A 16,279-nucleotide genomic window follows, 5' to 3' on the forward strand; every position below is an offset into this window, starting at 1 on the left:
AAGAACAAGCACGGTTTTAAACTCATGTAGGCAAACACGCTTGGCTGGGAAAGTCAACCAGGTTTAAGATCTGGCTCTGTGGGAACACTGCATTTGTGCGTAACCTACTGCACACATCCAAACAATGCATGAAGCGAGAGATTGCGTAAGGAATGCATAACCAGGATGCTTTCATTCTTAACATTTCTTCAGTTCATTTTACAGCAGCGTTCAACTCTGCGAGAAAATGCATTTGGGGGTGTTACCCTGAAACGTGTTATTTGGGAACCTGTTCTAAATGAAGATGAAAAGGTGCTGGATTAGAAAGTATTAGAACTAAATTACCTAAGGTCAACTCTTCTTAGAGGTTTATTTACAGAGCAGTATGTTCTCCAGTGCACTCAAACCTCACGTACACTAAAGTAAAGAGCAGCCTACAACTGCCTCGAGGTGCATTCTTAAAGGAAAGGGTCTCACAAAGCTCGCCAGAGGAAATATGCTAGCACAAGCAAAACAACTCTAGTTTTTCCCTCCATTACTGCAAACTCTCGCTTGCTTTTAAGTGAACCAGTATTTTCTTCAACGTGCAAAGAAGCAGGTGAGAAAAACAAAGCAAAAATGTACCTGACCGAAGGAAGTTAAACACACTTATCAAGAACTCACTCACATTATTCAGCATTTATCCCACCCACAGATATTGCTGTACTAAGAATATTAAGAAACATTCACAATAAACCAGGGACACCTAATACTGCAAAGAATAGGATCTATTTTGCATCATCTTTCAACAGACATATGACCCTGAGGTTTCATCTTTCCTTTCCCCAGTACCTACTTTCAAACATACTAAAGGTAGGTGAAGATTTCCCTTCCTTGTGGTTCTTCCAAATGACTCTTGGATTTTTTAAAGAAAAAGAACACGAACACAAATTACTTCCCTTACAGAAACAGACTCATTAACTCACCTTGCAATTGGTGCCCATACAGAAACATTCCTTGCAGTGACAATCCAAAACTTTAATTGCTACAGACATTAGCACAGAACAAAGTCTGCTGGAAATGAGACTGTCAGTTTTCAAACACGGCACATTTCAAGACTTTTGTGTGTGTGTGTACATAGGAGCAGCTTGAAGTAAAAATCTGTGAAACCTACCGACGAGTAGGATCTGAGAGAGGCACTTTTCCAAAGAGGACTATCCAGAAAAATCATAAATGAGTATTTTGAATCCCCATGAAAAGGTTAGCATGTCATTGCAGTAAAACATTCACAAAGACATAGTTTAAGTTGTCAGACACTACAATAGCACAGAAAGGAATGAACAGTCTGTAGAAAAAGATAATGAGTATCTCAAAGATGATTATGCTGCTGAGTATCGTGCAAACAACCAGATCTAGCACAGGTTTCTTTACCACTGGTTTTCCAACTGATACCAGTACATTTCTGCACGGAGAGCTCTATGAATATTTCAAGAGGCAAGGGCAAAGAGTTGGCTGAAGTCTGTCTAAGCTGGTTTATTATTTCCACTGTGAAAGACAAGTCTTCTGAAAGTGCTGAAGAGTTTCAGGGGTTTTTCATGCAACTAGGGTGTTAAAATGCTGACATTAACTTAAGTTAGTAAAGCATTTCTTGATGGTTACTTACAAACATGAAATCACATGCTGCCTCAATCAAAATAAATATGTAAGAAATACAATTGACTGCAAATAAGTCTAAATTTTTATAGATCTATGAAATCCTGTGCTAAATGAAACCATGATCATGGCAAAAAAATAAACAGAAGTACTGGATAGCACAAATTGCTATATTCAGGCTGAGATCCTTCAATTGTTTACTTATAAACAAATTAAGGAAGTCAAAAGGAGAGGTCATGCTTTCACATGACCTTAGAAGGTCACACAACACGTATTTTATTCAAAACATCATGTGGAAAGGAAACACCACAACATATCACGTTCTCTGAAGTCTCTTTCCTATGCAGCTAATTCGTATTTAAGTTTCAATTCTCATATCCTCAAGTTTATGCTATTAATTTTCACCTACGTGATAGAGAGATTTCCTGAAAAAATAAAATAAAATAAACTTATCAGTCATGGGTACTTCAGCTCTTCCCCTGGCTCTCCCAATTAACACGCTATTCCTCCAGATACATCTCCAACTGCATTATGAGCGTGCCTACAGACTTCTGTCTGCGCTGACAATACAACCTAATGTTTTTAGGCTTAAAGTAGGCTAATTGGTTTTCCGAGTCTAGTTCATACGTCCAGAGAATAAAACAAGAAGGAAATACTTTTAATTACGTTCAACCTCTAAGGACCAGCCCAGTTAAAAAACCAACTTCCATCAAACTCACTTTGCCATGAACTCGGCAGCTGAAGAAATCAGCTCTAACGCAGCACATCATGCTATAAAACACACATGGGAACAAAACTTATGTGACCAAGGCGGTACAGCTCCTGTTAATGAAGTTTTTTGTGGTACCTCAGTTCATTTACGAGCAGATGTTTACTTCAAATGGAGCAGCAAACTTCCCAAAGTTTCGATTTCTGTGCAGGGCGCTGAAGCTGGACGAAAGGGGCTGCCACCACCAAGAAACCAACTCAGTGACACTCTGAAGGAATGCTAGGGCTTAACCCTTCGTTTAAGAAACTGTTCTTCTCTAAGAAGAATATTTGGGTTTGTTGGATCGCCACGTACAACAACAAACTGAAGCGTCAGTGCTCAGTATGCATTTCAGCACTTAATACGCGCTTTAACGTTTTTGCTGATATTCAGAACGGCGTTACATTGAGGAATAACACCCGACCCACCACATAACTTTTTTTTTGGAGTGTCATCTTCGCCCGAACGCAGCTCCTGCCCCTCTGAGGCGAGGCAGAGCAGCAGAAACCAAGCCCCGGGGCCAGCCCCAGCGGTGGCTCCGCACCACACGCCCCGAGCCCCCCTCTCGCAGGGCGGCCCCAGCCCTCGGCCCTCAGCCGCCACCTCACGATCGTGCCCGGCCCTTGGGGCCCTTGGGGCTGTCCCCACGTCCCCGGGGGGCTCTCCAAGGGACAAAGCCGAGGGCTGAGGTCCGACCCCTGGCCGCTGCGGGGATTTTCACCTCAGCCTCCGCCGGGCGCGGCTGGAGGGAGGGAGGGAGGAAGGGAGGGAGGAAGGGCGGAGAGGAGATCCCCTCGCAGGGCCCGGGCGAGGCAGGACAAGCCCTGGGGATCCCCCGCTCGCTGCCGCGGGGTATGGGGTGCCCTTCCCCGGCCGAGGCCCGGAGGAAACCGGCCGCCCCCCAGCTGGGCGACCCGCCGAGGCGAGGGGACCGCGGCTGCGGCGGCGGCGCCGCCTCTTACCTGAGGGCTGCGCGGGGGGCGGCGGGGCCCGGGCGGGCATGGCTGCGGTGGGGTAAGGGGAGAGGGGACGCGGCCGGTTATCTGAGGCCTCCCGCGGCAGCCGCCATCGAGGGGGAACCCATGTCACGGCGACAGGAACCGCGTCGCGGCAGCCCGGCCCCCTCCCGGCGGCCACCGCCTCCTGCCCCGCTGCCGCCGCCCACTTGGCCCCGCACAGCCGCCGCCCCCGTCGCTCCCAGCGGCGGCCGGAGAGGCGGGCAGCGCCGGGGCGGGCGAGGCGGATAAATAAACGACGAGCGGGCGAGCAATGCTGCGGTGGTGGCGGCTGCTCCGCTAAGGGAAACGGCGGCGCTGCTGCGCGGCCGCCATCTTGAGTGCTGGCAAGCCTCCCCTACCGCGGCAGGGCGGCCATCTTGGACGAGGGGTGAGGCGGGGGAGCGGCTGGCAGGGAGGTGAAGCCGTGGCCGACATGTTGAGTGAGGGCAGCGGGTTTTTTTTTCCTTTTTTTTTTTTTTTTTTTCTTTTCTCCTGGCGGCCGTTATTTCCGCATAACGGCTCCCCGACAACTTCCACGGACCCTCGGGTCTCCCCCAGTCTGCACAGCCCCTCTGGTGCCTCAGGGAGCGGGCTGGGGTCTGCAGCTGCGAGCCCCGTGTTGCGGTGCTTTCCGTGCTCTCACCTAGTGAATGTGAGGGATTTAAGTCTTATTTTTTTTTAAGAGGTGCCCTGTGGCTGCGCAAGGTGGAGCCTGAGGGAGGCTGCTCGGGTGCGGAGCCGGGAATCCTGTCAGGAGCCGTGCCCTGCCCTCACGGCTGCCGCGGTGAGGGGGCTCGGGGCCGTGAGGGAGTTTCTCCGCGGAGAGGTCCGGCAAACCGGTGGGAACATAAAAAAAGAACCCCCAAAATAGAGCTGAGGAATCGGGGAGAATCTGTCGGAGTGTTTCAGCGAGGAAAGTGGCAGGAGGAGAGCTGAGAGAGGACAGTGCTTCGCAGTGGGAGCAGCGCTGCAGAGGATGGGTGCCCCTGGTGTGAGGACTCGGTGAGGGCTCAGAGCATCTCTTCTCAAAATCTCTTGAAGAGATTTTGGTTTTGCCTGTGTTATGAGGTGGCTTCATTTCTGATTCTTGAGGGTTAGGATAACATTCCTGCATAGGAAATCGTTGATTGCAAAATTTTGCCCCTTTGAAGTTTAGGGGGAAGTAGTCTGATCCCATGTATATGATCCCACAATCCTGTTTCCAAATCCACCTCTGGAACAGACAGCAGGATCGCTATTCCACCTTTTATGTCTCTGCGTGACCAGGGGGCAAACTTCTTGAACTTCAGAGCTTACAAACCACTTAATCCTCGTGGAGTCCCTGAGGGCCTGCCTGCGTCAAGCTGAAACCTCAGTTCGTAAGCACTGGGGGCTGCCAGAGTTGCCTCCTTCAAAGTGTAGCTTGGTACAAATTTGTTTCTGGGAAATGAGATTCATAAGTGTCTCCATTTAATAGAGAAGGTCTGTGCATAGGCTAGTTTCAAGTGCAACTCTAGTCAAATCTTCCTTTAGTTGAACTGGGTTTCTCAAGGTTGTATTTTTGTGGTTTAGTTCACTTGTTTACTGTGCAAATTCAGTCAAAAGGGGTAGAAAGACTGTCAAGAAAGCACACAGGGGGATACTGTGGTTTTTATATTTTTTTTATGTGCCCTTTTCCCCAAGGAGCACAAGCAGACAATGATTTGATCTCATAGATGAAAGAACGTTAACAGCAAAACCACTAATAAAAATCATGAGAAATACCACATGCATACTTCTGTGTGTTTTTTCTTATGCTTTTTTCCATTCCTAATGCCTGTTTACACTGTATTGGTAAGTATTGTCAAAACTGCAAACACCAAGTATTTTAAAATGCAAAACAAGGTTTTAAATAATGTGCGAAGCCTGATATACATCCCTTGACAGTAGCAAACTGAACACTACAGTGGTTACAACACGCTGACAAATTACAATAATAAAATAGCAATCAAAGCGTAATAATAAAACTTTGTTCCTATGGAGGCTTAAGCATATATTTAGACACAGTAATTTTTCTGAGGTAGGCTTAAAACAGGGTTGTACGTATGACTCTTCGTGTTTGAGATGGGTTTGTGAATAAAAATGCCTCAAATGCTTTTTAAGAGTAATTATAATTAATCTACTAATTTAATAAGACATATAAGGCCTCTGGGAAGCATGGGAAAATTATATTGTTAATACAATATTTCAATTACATTAGGAGTCCTGTTACAATAGCTTAAGATAATCATAAGCGACTATTAATGAGGCTGGGTGAGTGTTACATTTCGCCACCTGGTGGCTGTTTTCTTTTTTTCCAGCTTAGTGTGAGAAATGCAGTGTAAAGCTTGTGCTGACCTGGCAGGAGAGGAGGAGAAGCAATGAGGGGACTGGAAGGTAGGCAATTTAGCTATCAAAGAACTTTGACCTTCACCCAGTGTAAAATGTGGTTTACGATTGTATGGGTGAAGAGAAAAATCTGTAAAAGAAGTGAAATACTTAGTTGTAAAGCACCAGACAAATTAGGTAATTTTTTCCCATATCTGGCAACAGCCATTAAGTTCTAAAGCCCCAAAATATACCTCAGAGTGTGCTGTTAGTCCATGGAGCATCTTTTCCTGTACCAGCCGTGTTTATATAATGGTCATTGGCTGTGTGTGTTACCCACCCCTGTGGCAATATTGTAAATAACATAATTAGAGGAGCTAATTTTATTATTATCTTCTACAACTGAGGCATCAATGATATGAATGAACATATTGGATAAACACACAGCCTTCTAAACAACCCAGGCAGCAACCTGAGCCCCTGCACCCTAAAACAAATGCAAAGCTCTTGTGTGGAAGAGCCACAAGCCCAACCATGTACCACAGGAAGAGAGCCAGAAAGATCAGCAGCGTCAGTAATTAGGTCCTAGAATAGAAGGAAAATGGTTAAGTAAAATTCCCGGATGGTTTGAGGAAGTGAGTCATATCCTAAGTTACAAAGAAAGGCAGAAAATCCTTCCAAATGGTCCCTGCCAGTTTGACCAGAGGGAAATTTCCTTCTCTTGGTGGTGTTCAGTAGTTTCTAGGATCAGAAGCTTTAATCAGTATGCAGTTGTGAGTCTGTAAAATTCATTTAACTTTAATGCAGGATCAGATGAGAGGTAAGTGTCCTACATGAAAAAGTGAAGGTGATCTTCACTTAGGCGTAGCCTGAATGATTGACAAGATGTGTGGGATTTTTTTTTTTTAGTCATTCCTGCGTAAGCTTTGCTGGTTGAAGGGGATTACATTTGCTGACGAAGGCAGACTGACTCTTTATAATAGCATTAGCCGTGTTATGTATTTGTTCTATGAAGTGGAATCAACGAGTTACAACCCTATTCAAGGTTATATTTTCAACACGAGTTACAACCCTATTCAAGGTTATATTTTCAACACATGAACGTTTCCTTCGCAGAATTGCATGGATTACAGACACTGTGTTATTTGAAGACTGTTCTAGAGTAGCGTTCTAAAAATCTTCAAACATTTTGAACTTGTTTCCTTTTTTTGTCTTATACTTCCATGTTATTTCTATTCTGACAACATTATGAAAAAACGCTGTAATCTTGAGATATCCATCTCAGTGCGAAGCCCCTCTTACGTAGTGCAGTAAAGGTTTTAGTTGAAGTGGGACTGGTCTTGATAACTCCAAGGTCTCAACTGGTTATCCACAGCAAACCAGCTTTATGAGTCACTACTGCTAAGTCCTAAACTGTCAGGAGAGGGCGCAGCCTTCTTAGAAGTCTTAGATGGAAAAAGATGGCATGGTGTGTCAAAATGATTCAGAAAGGCTGTCTCAAAAACCCACAAGGTCTGCAGGCTCACTCCTCCTGGTTTAGGAACTGAGGATGACAGGGAGCACTTGTTATGATCTGCATCCATGTGCTTCATAAACTCAGTTATTCATAATTCTCAAGAAAGTGGAGTACCTGTAGGGAAAACATGAAGCTTTGTATCTCTCATTTTGGAGTTTACAGTATGGTTCCTAACTGGAGCTTTTGGTTATACTATAAGCTGCACCACTACTGCATGGTATAATGCAGAATAGCTTCTGAAACACACTGGATTGCTAACAGTGTAGTTTTTCTTTTAAAACAAATAAAAAAGTAACAATAAGTTTTGTTGTTGTTGTTTATTTGCAAAATATGTATGGTACAATGTGTCTTCTGGCAGTGCAAGCTTTATATATGGAATAAGCTTTAATCAAAAGCTAGATAAGTTTTTATACTTCAGGCAGTTTGCTTTCCTCTCTGCTGAGTCTGGCAGTGCTGCATATCAGAAGCTAGACGTTCTGTTTCCTGAGAAATTGTGGTGCTTGATTCTATTTTTTTAATTCAAAATTGAATCAGACAGTTGAAGATCTGAAATTATCCATAGAATGAGTTTAAAATGTTCTTTGGGCCTACCAGATCATTTCATTTCACTAATGCCAGAGCCCTTCATTTGTGCTATTGTCAATGCAATGCTAACTAATTTAAATTTTTTTCCATGAAAATGAAATATAAAAGTAGAAAATCAAGCAAATTGAAAACAGGAAGTCAAGCTCTTGCATTTTATCTTCACAGAATGTTTTGATTTTTTCCCATCCTGACATGCAACTGAATTGGCACAGTTCTGTGAAATGCTTTTAATTTAGTAAAACTGCATTTATCTTAGACCATTATAGCTGAAATAACCCCTGCTACTGCGCTATCAGGCAGAAAGAGCTTGTCTGACTGAATTCACCAATCAGCCTCGAAAGCTTTACATGAAAATTGTTTGTGGCTGTGGTTTCAAAAGGTGGGCATTATCAAAGCTGGCTGAATGGATAATACGCCCTTTCCTCTGCCTTCTAAATAGGCAAGTTATTGAAAGAAAAATTGTGCAGTTACTGTTACCTAAGTTAAACAAAGCATTGTGTGAGAGGAGGATAAGCTAAGTGGCCTGCTACTGAACTGCACTGCTGATGTGTCTTTGAGCATTGGAAGATGCTAAAAGACCTGAAGCAGTCATTGTTTTTTTCTTTATGCAGTGGTTAGGGCCCTGAGTTCTGTCCTGAATCAATGCAGACTGCCTGGCTCTTGTTGGAGTTAGAGATCAGGGAGCCAGGAGTGCCTCTTGGTCCCTGGGCATCTTCCAGCCACAATGGGGACCCCCTTGAGAAGAGACCAGCAGCTTTACCCCATTGGTGTCTGTGAGCTGGCTGTGCAGCAAGCATCCTGAGGCTCCATGTTCCCCTCTGTTCTGAGAGTGTCTTAATTCCTGCTCCGTGTCATCTTTATTCTGCTGACAGTGAAAGGAAATTGCTGAGCCTGGCCTCCCTACGGTTGGTGTTAGCTGTTATGGCCACTCCTGTGTGGTGATCCGTGTTTCCTCCCAGGGCTGTAGTGCCTCTCAGAGCTATTCAGAGGTACAGAGATACTCTTCTGAACATCTCAGCTGCTCACATCTTCTGTATCACCACTAATTCCATTAGCATTGACCTTTGGGCAAGGGAAATCACCAGGCAATGGTTTCTCTTGTTATGGGTATCCCACAGAAGTTTTCCAGTTCTTCAAGGGACTGCCTCCATCTATTCTAGTTGCATGACATTAACATTAATTTATATGCAGCATATAAAGCCTTTGTTTGGAGTGCAAGCTTGTTACTCTTTCATACAAATCTCCCTAGCTATCTTTACTGGAGTCACAGTTACAAAAACACAAGGCATTACTACATCAGCAGCCCACTTTCTTGTGACTTGCAAGCCATTAAAAATCCCAAAGTTGTCTTTAAACAATCTAAATATGTGAACTACAAAGAAAGCTATGTAGTTCCAGGGGGAAAAAAAAAAAAGATTACAATTATTTTAGGTGGGCCTTAGAAATCTCTTATATCCATATGGTTCTTTGGTTTTTGGCTCAGGCTTATTTGGGCAGGGGTAGAATTGCTGACACTCAGTACCGTGTGTTTGGGAGTGGGGTTTGTTTTTGTTTTCTTCTAAGGAACTCCATTGCAAGTCTCAACCATGTTTGGAGCCTCTAATGAACATGCAGGCTTACATTCTTGGCATGTGAAGGCTACCTAGTGGATTAACCAGCTCATGAATGTCAAAACAGCCTCGTTTTTCCTGCCATGGCTTAGACCACATCCTCAAAGTGGCAGAAGTGAGTGACATCAGTGAGGTAATACTACCCATATACCTGGCCTCTACATACTTAAGTACGTAACTCATCAGCAGCATGTGCAAAATGTGTTTTAGTGTATACACTTTAACAAAGGCAAGGTTTTTGAGAGGGCAATAGACAAACCAAAGTATCTGACAAAAACTAGTGAGCTGTTAGTGATGCTGGCCCTTCCTTGCGTGTGAAGGGCACATCAATTTTAAGGCAAGTGTGGGCTGAGATCAGTCTGACTTCAGCCACAATTTAACTGTGTTACTCAGGCAAGCTGAGAGGAGAAAACAGCTGACACAGGTAGCAACCCAGCAAGCTATGGACAGCCAAAGTGATGTATAGAAAACACACTTTGTTTCCTCCCAGGTCTGACAATGCTTCCATCTCCTAGAAGATGTGTTGTGTGAGTACATCAGCTGTCAGCAGGAAAGCAAGATTTCTAGCTCTCTGTGGCAGAGCAAAGCTTGTGAGCGTGGCTATTTTTTCATATTGAAAAAATACAAGATTTTTCAATATTGTCTTTCAAGCTGAAGGCTGATGCCTCTTCTCATGTTAATTTCATCCTCCACCATGTTTTTCTGCAGTGTTCATTGCTCTCTGTTCATTGAGACCCAAAGCATCTGGGAGGTAGGCATAACTTAGGGGTGGATCTCAGAAGAACAGGATTGTTTTCTGGAAGGCTCTTACATGAGAAATATGCTCTTCTATGAGAAATTTGCCAAATCTGGTTATAAGTTACTTGACAGAGTTGTTGTCTTAGGTAAATTATGAACGGCAAGACAAAATGTAAACAGAATGTACCATGTTCCAAACAGCCAAACTAGTTTTGAGTGCTAACAGAAAGACTGTGTGTCCCAGTTGCACTGGAGTTGGAAAGCAAAGCACAACGAAGGCTGCACCAACAGTCGTAGTGAGACCCGTACTCTGAGGCTGAGACCCCAGCATGCGCACACTCTGATGCAGAATCTCACATGTTTGCAGAAAGCCATCTTTGCTGGTGCTTTAAACTAACGTGTCAAGGTGTGGAAGTGGCCGGTGTTCCTTTCAGCTACACGCCTTGTTCCAGAACAAGTAGCCTTTGGCAGCTGGGGTCAAGCAGCTCCTTAAATTGCAGAGCAAGGTTCACCACAGGGATGTGTTGGCCTCCGTGTGGTCCCCGGCCATTGCCTCACAAGCAGAAAGAAGCAAAACTGAACCCCAGACGTTTATGCAGGGCACAAACAGGCTCAGTGGTGGTGGCAGAATGTGGGAAGGAGCAGGTAGAGGGGAGTGCGGAGAGCTGGGGGTGAGAGGGACAGCAGGGCATCAAAGGCAAGCACAAAAGCAGCGGGGAGATGAGAAACCAAACTCCCCTCAGTCTCCAGTATACAGGATCACCTGAAGGACTCTTGAAAGTGGCTGGATCAGCGTGCTGCAAGGAGAGCTAGGGCAGATGAAAATAGGTAAATCCAGGTGCCTGAGCAATCTGTGTAAACGCACCAGGCTCAAAGCAGGGACTCTCTCTTTAAGTCGTGTTTAACTGTGTTTCTGTGCTGGGAAATGGGTGCTGTCCCTGAGCCAGCTCCTTGAGTCTAGTAAACAAATACAATCCCAGCAGGCTTAAATGGTGTCAGTGATGTGCTCTGCAGGAGCCCTTGCCAGGGCCGGTCAAAGTGCAGACTACGGCACAGCCTGTGTTATTGCAGAGGAAATACGTGTGTATTTAGAGCAAGGAGCTGCGGCCACCCCTTCTCTAACCTTACTGGTCAAGGGTGTGCGTTAGTGGTGAGCTTGGCTCATGGTTTTCATTTTTTAAGCACTGAAGTGAAAAAAAAGTTTAACAATACCATAAGCCTATCAATTTATATGGCCTTCCTTGTTGGAAGGAGTCTAGATTCCCATTATAGCTGAGGGAGGGCTATTTTCAGAGCACCACACTGGGCTCCGTACCTTCATCTGGCCAAACTGGGACCCGACAGATCCAGCCTAGGTGTTGAATTCTCCTGCCTCTGTTCTGCACGCACAGTGCTACTGAGTTGGAAACAGCTCCGAACAGCACCAAACCAGCGAGGAAACGTCTTCCCAACAGGAGCTGACTGTGAGATGTTTCAAAGAGGCAAACTTGTCTCAATTTCTCTGCATGTATGGAATTGTTTATAATGTAGGCCACAGTGTTTGCTGTCTGCTCTGTCAGATGCAAGTCAGCGGTCTGGGGGATTTAAAAGAGAGACTGATGGCGACTCACAATCAGTTTGCACGCCAATGGCGTTGGTCCAATTGTCCAGTTGTGGAATGTTATATGAGCAACGCAGATATAATTATATCCAGATTTGGCTAAAATCCATATTTTATCCATATTTATCCATATTTTGCTGCAAAGGGGCTTGTCTTCTCCGGCAAGAAATCCCCTGGGCAGAGAGCATATCTCAGTTACTCACTGTTTACTCCATATTGGGTGGAATTTCCAACAAATCCTTTTCTGTGGAGGAGCCAGGACACAGGACCCTTGCTAGTGATACAGCTATCTCCAAAAATCAAACCAGTGTCTGCTAGCAGCCCATCTCACTTAGCAAACGTTTCATCCTATGAGACGATTCACGCTTCTCTGAGCAGCAGCGAATTCCTGATGGAAAACCTGTTGGCAATAGCCCAGCTTCTTTGAGGAGCAGAGACTCCTGTGTGTACCGTCACGTGGGAGAGCTGGAGGGAGTTTCAGGAGCACAGCAGAGTTCTCCTGCTGGTCAGATGCTCGTTCTGCCTGTTCAAAGAGATGGTGGGATGCGAACCAGCTTTCATTCCAAATTAACGTAGGCATTTTAGCACATGACTTCTCCGCGTGTAAATGTCTCCAGATGCAGTTGGACAGCAGGTTACATTGGGAAGGTTTTTCCACTCCGTAGTTCCATCAAGACGCTTAAATTCCCCTACGGGCTGTGAATTCAGAGCCCCGTGTTACTTACACAGCTCTGGGCTTGGTGACTGTTTCTATGCAGCTACTAGCTAGGCCACCCCTCCGGAGAGCCCCCTTTTCTCAGTCTGACAGAGAGATGAGGACAGACAGAGCTACAGCTTTGTGCTACCTAGCCGGCTCAGGGCGCTCACCCTCTGCACAGCACGACAAAGAATCGCTGTGCTCACGTTTGCCTTAGGGCTGGTTTGCTTTCACAGAGCTGGGCCAGTTTCTTCTGAGTCAGATTCTGTTATGTGCAAGCTGCTGTAGTGCCTTTAATTCTGTTAGGAGTGGATCAGATAGGGCTCTTCTCCCTTCACAATTATTACCTTATTGCTCTGTTTCTTAATGTGCGTTGTGGTAGCATTGCACAGCTACCAGCGTGCCCCAGGGCCCAGCGCAGTGTCTGCGGTGTGTTTTTCTCTCCTGATTGTGTACAAGGAGCCATCACAGCATTATAAACTTATCTCTAGAGTTTCTCAAGACTCATTCTGCCTGTAGGGAAGCTTCACGTGTGAAAAGTGTCAGGCCTGGGTTTTCCAGGGATAGGCTGGACCGTTACAGCCCGAGCTGAAACGACCTTTTCTTTTCCTGCACAGGACTGATGTGAGGGGGCAGGTGGCTGTAGGTCAGAGCTGTGTAGGACCCCAGCTTGGTGCTGCCCTAGATCAGGCTCCACATCAGCCTCCAAGTTTCCTTTAGGAGTCATAATTTCGTTAGAGTGAGTATTGGTGGTGAATGTGAGTCCCGTGGAGGAGAGGAAACGATCTCTGCAGTTGTAGCAGTGCTGGCGTATGGAAAATACACAGCATTTGCGTGAATTCTTGAGTGCCCATTTTATTCCTCTCATTCCTTCTGGCTGATCTAATACCTCGGCGTTGAGTTCAATCATTTCACATCCTGGAAAGCAAACCTCACCACGACCACCACGTGCCCTTCTCCAGTGCACAGAGGCGCCGTTTGCATTTTCCATTGCACTGCTGTTGCTCAAGTATGGAAAAAAACAGAACCGCTGTTCTACCAAGGCACTGGTTGCTAGAAGAGAGGAAACTCCCAAGGAGGAGTATAGGGGGTAATTTGCTCTACTGGCAACTCTACTGCACTACTCTAGTCATAGCTACCTCTTGCACACAGGTAGGCTTCTGACTCATTAGCATTTAAAACATTTTGAAGGTCAGGAATAAAGCTGTGTGCATCTGCCTGCGTGTATTTACACTTATCTTGCAAAGGACAAAAAGCCTGAGTGTGATTCCTGCTTTTTTGGTGATTAATGTTGTTTGTCTGCATGAAGATGGTTTTTTGTTTTGTTTTCTGAGGCTTTGGTGTGTGATCTTTTAAAGCTAATGGGCTGCTCCCGTGTAAAAGCCCTTCACAGGATACTCCACAGGAGCCAACTGCAATTAAAACCCAGAAAACTGCATCTCTGTCCTTCTTTGACACCTCCTGTGGCTTGCTTTTTCTTTAAACTATGTCCATAGTGCTGTCAGTCTGTCAGAGTAGGACCACAGTTGCCTAAATCTTTGCCTTCAGAAGGTTTAGCCTAGACCTAACTGAGTTAGGAATCTGTGTAAATGCTGTCTTGTATCTCTGAAATCGTCAGGTTTAACAAAATAAAATAGATGAGTGTAGCACTGCCTATTTCTGCAGTCCATCAGAGCCTTTTACCCCAAATCTTTGTTCAGTCTTTAGCTGGGCAGAGTAGACGAGGCATTTGAAGAGAGTAAGAACACATCAGGACTCCTGAGTTTGCCTAAGACTGCATATAAAAATAATATTGTCTTAGAAAATGAAAAGCCTGTGTCCTGCATCTGCTGAGCAAGGGGTTTCATGCCCATGTTTTTTCCCTGGGTGCTGGCAGATTGGCAGAGCGGGATGCAGTCTGACTGAGGCTAAATAAGCAGCTGGAGGGCTGTTATCTCTGTGCAAAGAGACGGGCCTGTTCCCTTTCTGTTTTCAGGCGGTCTGCCCGTTCCCTCTGCTCTGCAGCCTTACGGGAGGGTGAGCACGTTCACACACATCATAGCACTGGTGCTAGCGGAGGCTGAGCCCAGCAAATTATTTCCGTCTCCTTCCCCCAGAGGGAGGCGGTCACTCAGTAATGAATACCTGGTATTTATACCTCTTGGTAAAGCACCCTGAAACGCCTGCCTGGCTGACTTGTAAATAAATCTGTGTGGCCAGCGATCATTCACACCACTCTGGCGTTCATCCATTTTGCAGGGATAGGATTAAAGCTATGTATAAAACCAGGGACCCAAAACAGCTGAGCTCAGAGTTGTCTGCTCCTGTAACATCCGTGAAGTACCAGCAAAGATGAATCTGGATCTCTACGTTTTTTCTCTGCGTTTAGGAGTAGGAGACCACCAGTGAACGAAGGCTGAATGCCGCAGTGTTATTAGCATTCCTCGTGCTGTTTGCAACCCTCCAGCCAAGAGCTGTTCAGTCGCTCGGGAGGTGCTGTTCTGTCTTCTTTTGCATGCAGGTGCTAAACAGTTCAAAAACAACTGGGATAAAAATAAAAAATAATAATAAAAAATTGCCCTGTTCCCTCTGAGCAAAAGGATTAACCTGCTCTTTTCAAATACAATTCTGCTTTATCTGGTTTTACTTTTTGTGTAAAGGGAGACACGCTGTTTTCCTTTTGCTGCCTATTTCTGGCAACCCAGGAAGCGTCTGGTTGAAAGCCACTGAGAGCTCCTGCGCCCAATAATCACTTTGGATCTGGCTAGTAGGAAGCTCTGCTCTAAGCAATATGGAAAGTTAGTAAAATAAATAAGGGTCACGTGTTTGTAGAGCTTTCTTCACCTTAGTTAGCATTCCTAGTTGATAAGTGTATTGTGTTCCGTCCTCCTACACGGAGTAGCTGCTTGCATCCCCTGTGGGATGCTCAGGAGGGATGTGGTACAGGTGCACATCCACTCCTTCCAGGGCTTCTTATGCAGAGCTCCTACCAAGCGTGGCAGGACAGGTGAACCCCCGTGGAAGCAGAATTGCAAGTGTCTGCTTTGTTGTGTGAGTGATGCATAACCCTCTGCCTTCAGCACTGAAAGCCTTTGTTGTGCTTCTGCTCTCTTAGGGTGGTAGTTTCCTTCCTATTAGCAGGTGCTTAAGGAAATGTCTGAAGTCACGTATCTGTGGTTGTTTCCAGCTCTTCTTTTTTTTCCCTAAACTTCAAACACCGAGGGTGTGTGCGGGCGTGAAGGGGACATCAGGCATCTCTCTACATTTGGCTGCTCCGTCCAAGGTGAACGTCCTCAAGGACCCTTTTTAGACATGGGAGCTAGGGCCTCTGGAAGGCCATTCAGGGCATCAAAACCAGCCGTGATAAATCATCCTCTGGAGGAGCGTCTCTCTTTCCACTGCCTATATAGGGAACCCACAGAGACCAGACTCAATTACCGCGGCCGAAATTAGACGCTGCAGAAGGTGGCGTGAATCCCCCCCACAGTTTCAGCTACTACTCACCCATGCCAAGGCTTCCCATTTCCCCACTGATGTAGCCACTCCGCTGGCCTAAGCAAAAAAACAGCCTTTGTGGAAAATTGTGTATTAAGCATCAGTCTTTATTACACCAAATAGTTCTTTTAAATCCTCACCCTGGGAAGCTGTTGACACATGTTTGAGTCACTCTACCACCTTCTCCCAATAAACGCGTGTGTAATTGTGTTTGTGTATACTAGTTACATGTTGCTGTGGAAGTTTTGGCATGCTGATACGTATCTGCATGCCAACCATCACAGCCCGTGGCTTCGTGGCCGTATATGGAAGTTCACCTGTGAAGATATTCATAATTTCCCTCTGGAGCTGCTTGAGAAGAGGACAAGCGGAGTTCC

At 45.6% G+C, this 16,279-nt stretch overlaps 2 protein-coding genes across 20 annotated transcripts in view; one reads left to right on the forward strand and one right to left on the reverse strand.

Annotated features, from left to right (window-relative positions):
* Window positions 1–3,489, reverse strand: part of AFTPH (aftiphilin) — a 46,972-nt gene extending 43,483 nt beyond the window's left edge. For all 3 annotated transcript variants that reach the window (XR_003496100.3, XM_027453420.3, XM_027453419.3), the window contains exon 1: window positions 3,322–3,489. The gene's annotated coding sequence lies outside the window, so the exon portion shown is untranslated. The remainder of the gene's footprint in view (window positions 1–3,321) is intronic.
* A 39-nt stretch (window positions 3,490–3,528) lies between these two features.
* The window catches only part of LOC101793288 (uncharacterized), an 83,401-nt gene continuing 70,650 nt past the window's right edge, over window positions 3,529–16,279 (forward strand). For 13 of the 17 annotated variants that reach the window (XR_011808005.1, XM_038176980.2, XM_072035314.1 and 10 more), the window contains exons 1-2: window positions 3,802–4,359; window positions 5,676–5,751. The gene's annotated coding sequence lies outside the window, so the exon portion shown is untranslated. Of the gene's footprint in view, window positions 3,746–3,801; window positions 4,360–5,675; window positions 5,752–16,279 lie in introns of those variants that run through there. The other 4 variants (XM_038176987.2, XM_038176995.2, XM_038176996.2 and 1 more) reach the window with 2 other exon arrangements.

The sequence above is a fragment of the Anas platyrhynchos genome, chromosome 3 (genome assembly GCF_047663525.1).
Source record: "Anas platyrhynchos isolate ZD024472 breed Pekin duck chromosome 3, IASCAAS_PekinDuck_T2T, whole genome shotgun sequence".
Classification (NCBI taxonomy): Eukaryota; Metazoa; Chordata; class Aves; order Anseriformes; family Anatidae; genus Anas; species Anas platyrhynchos.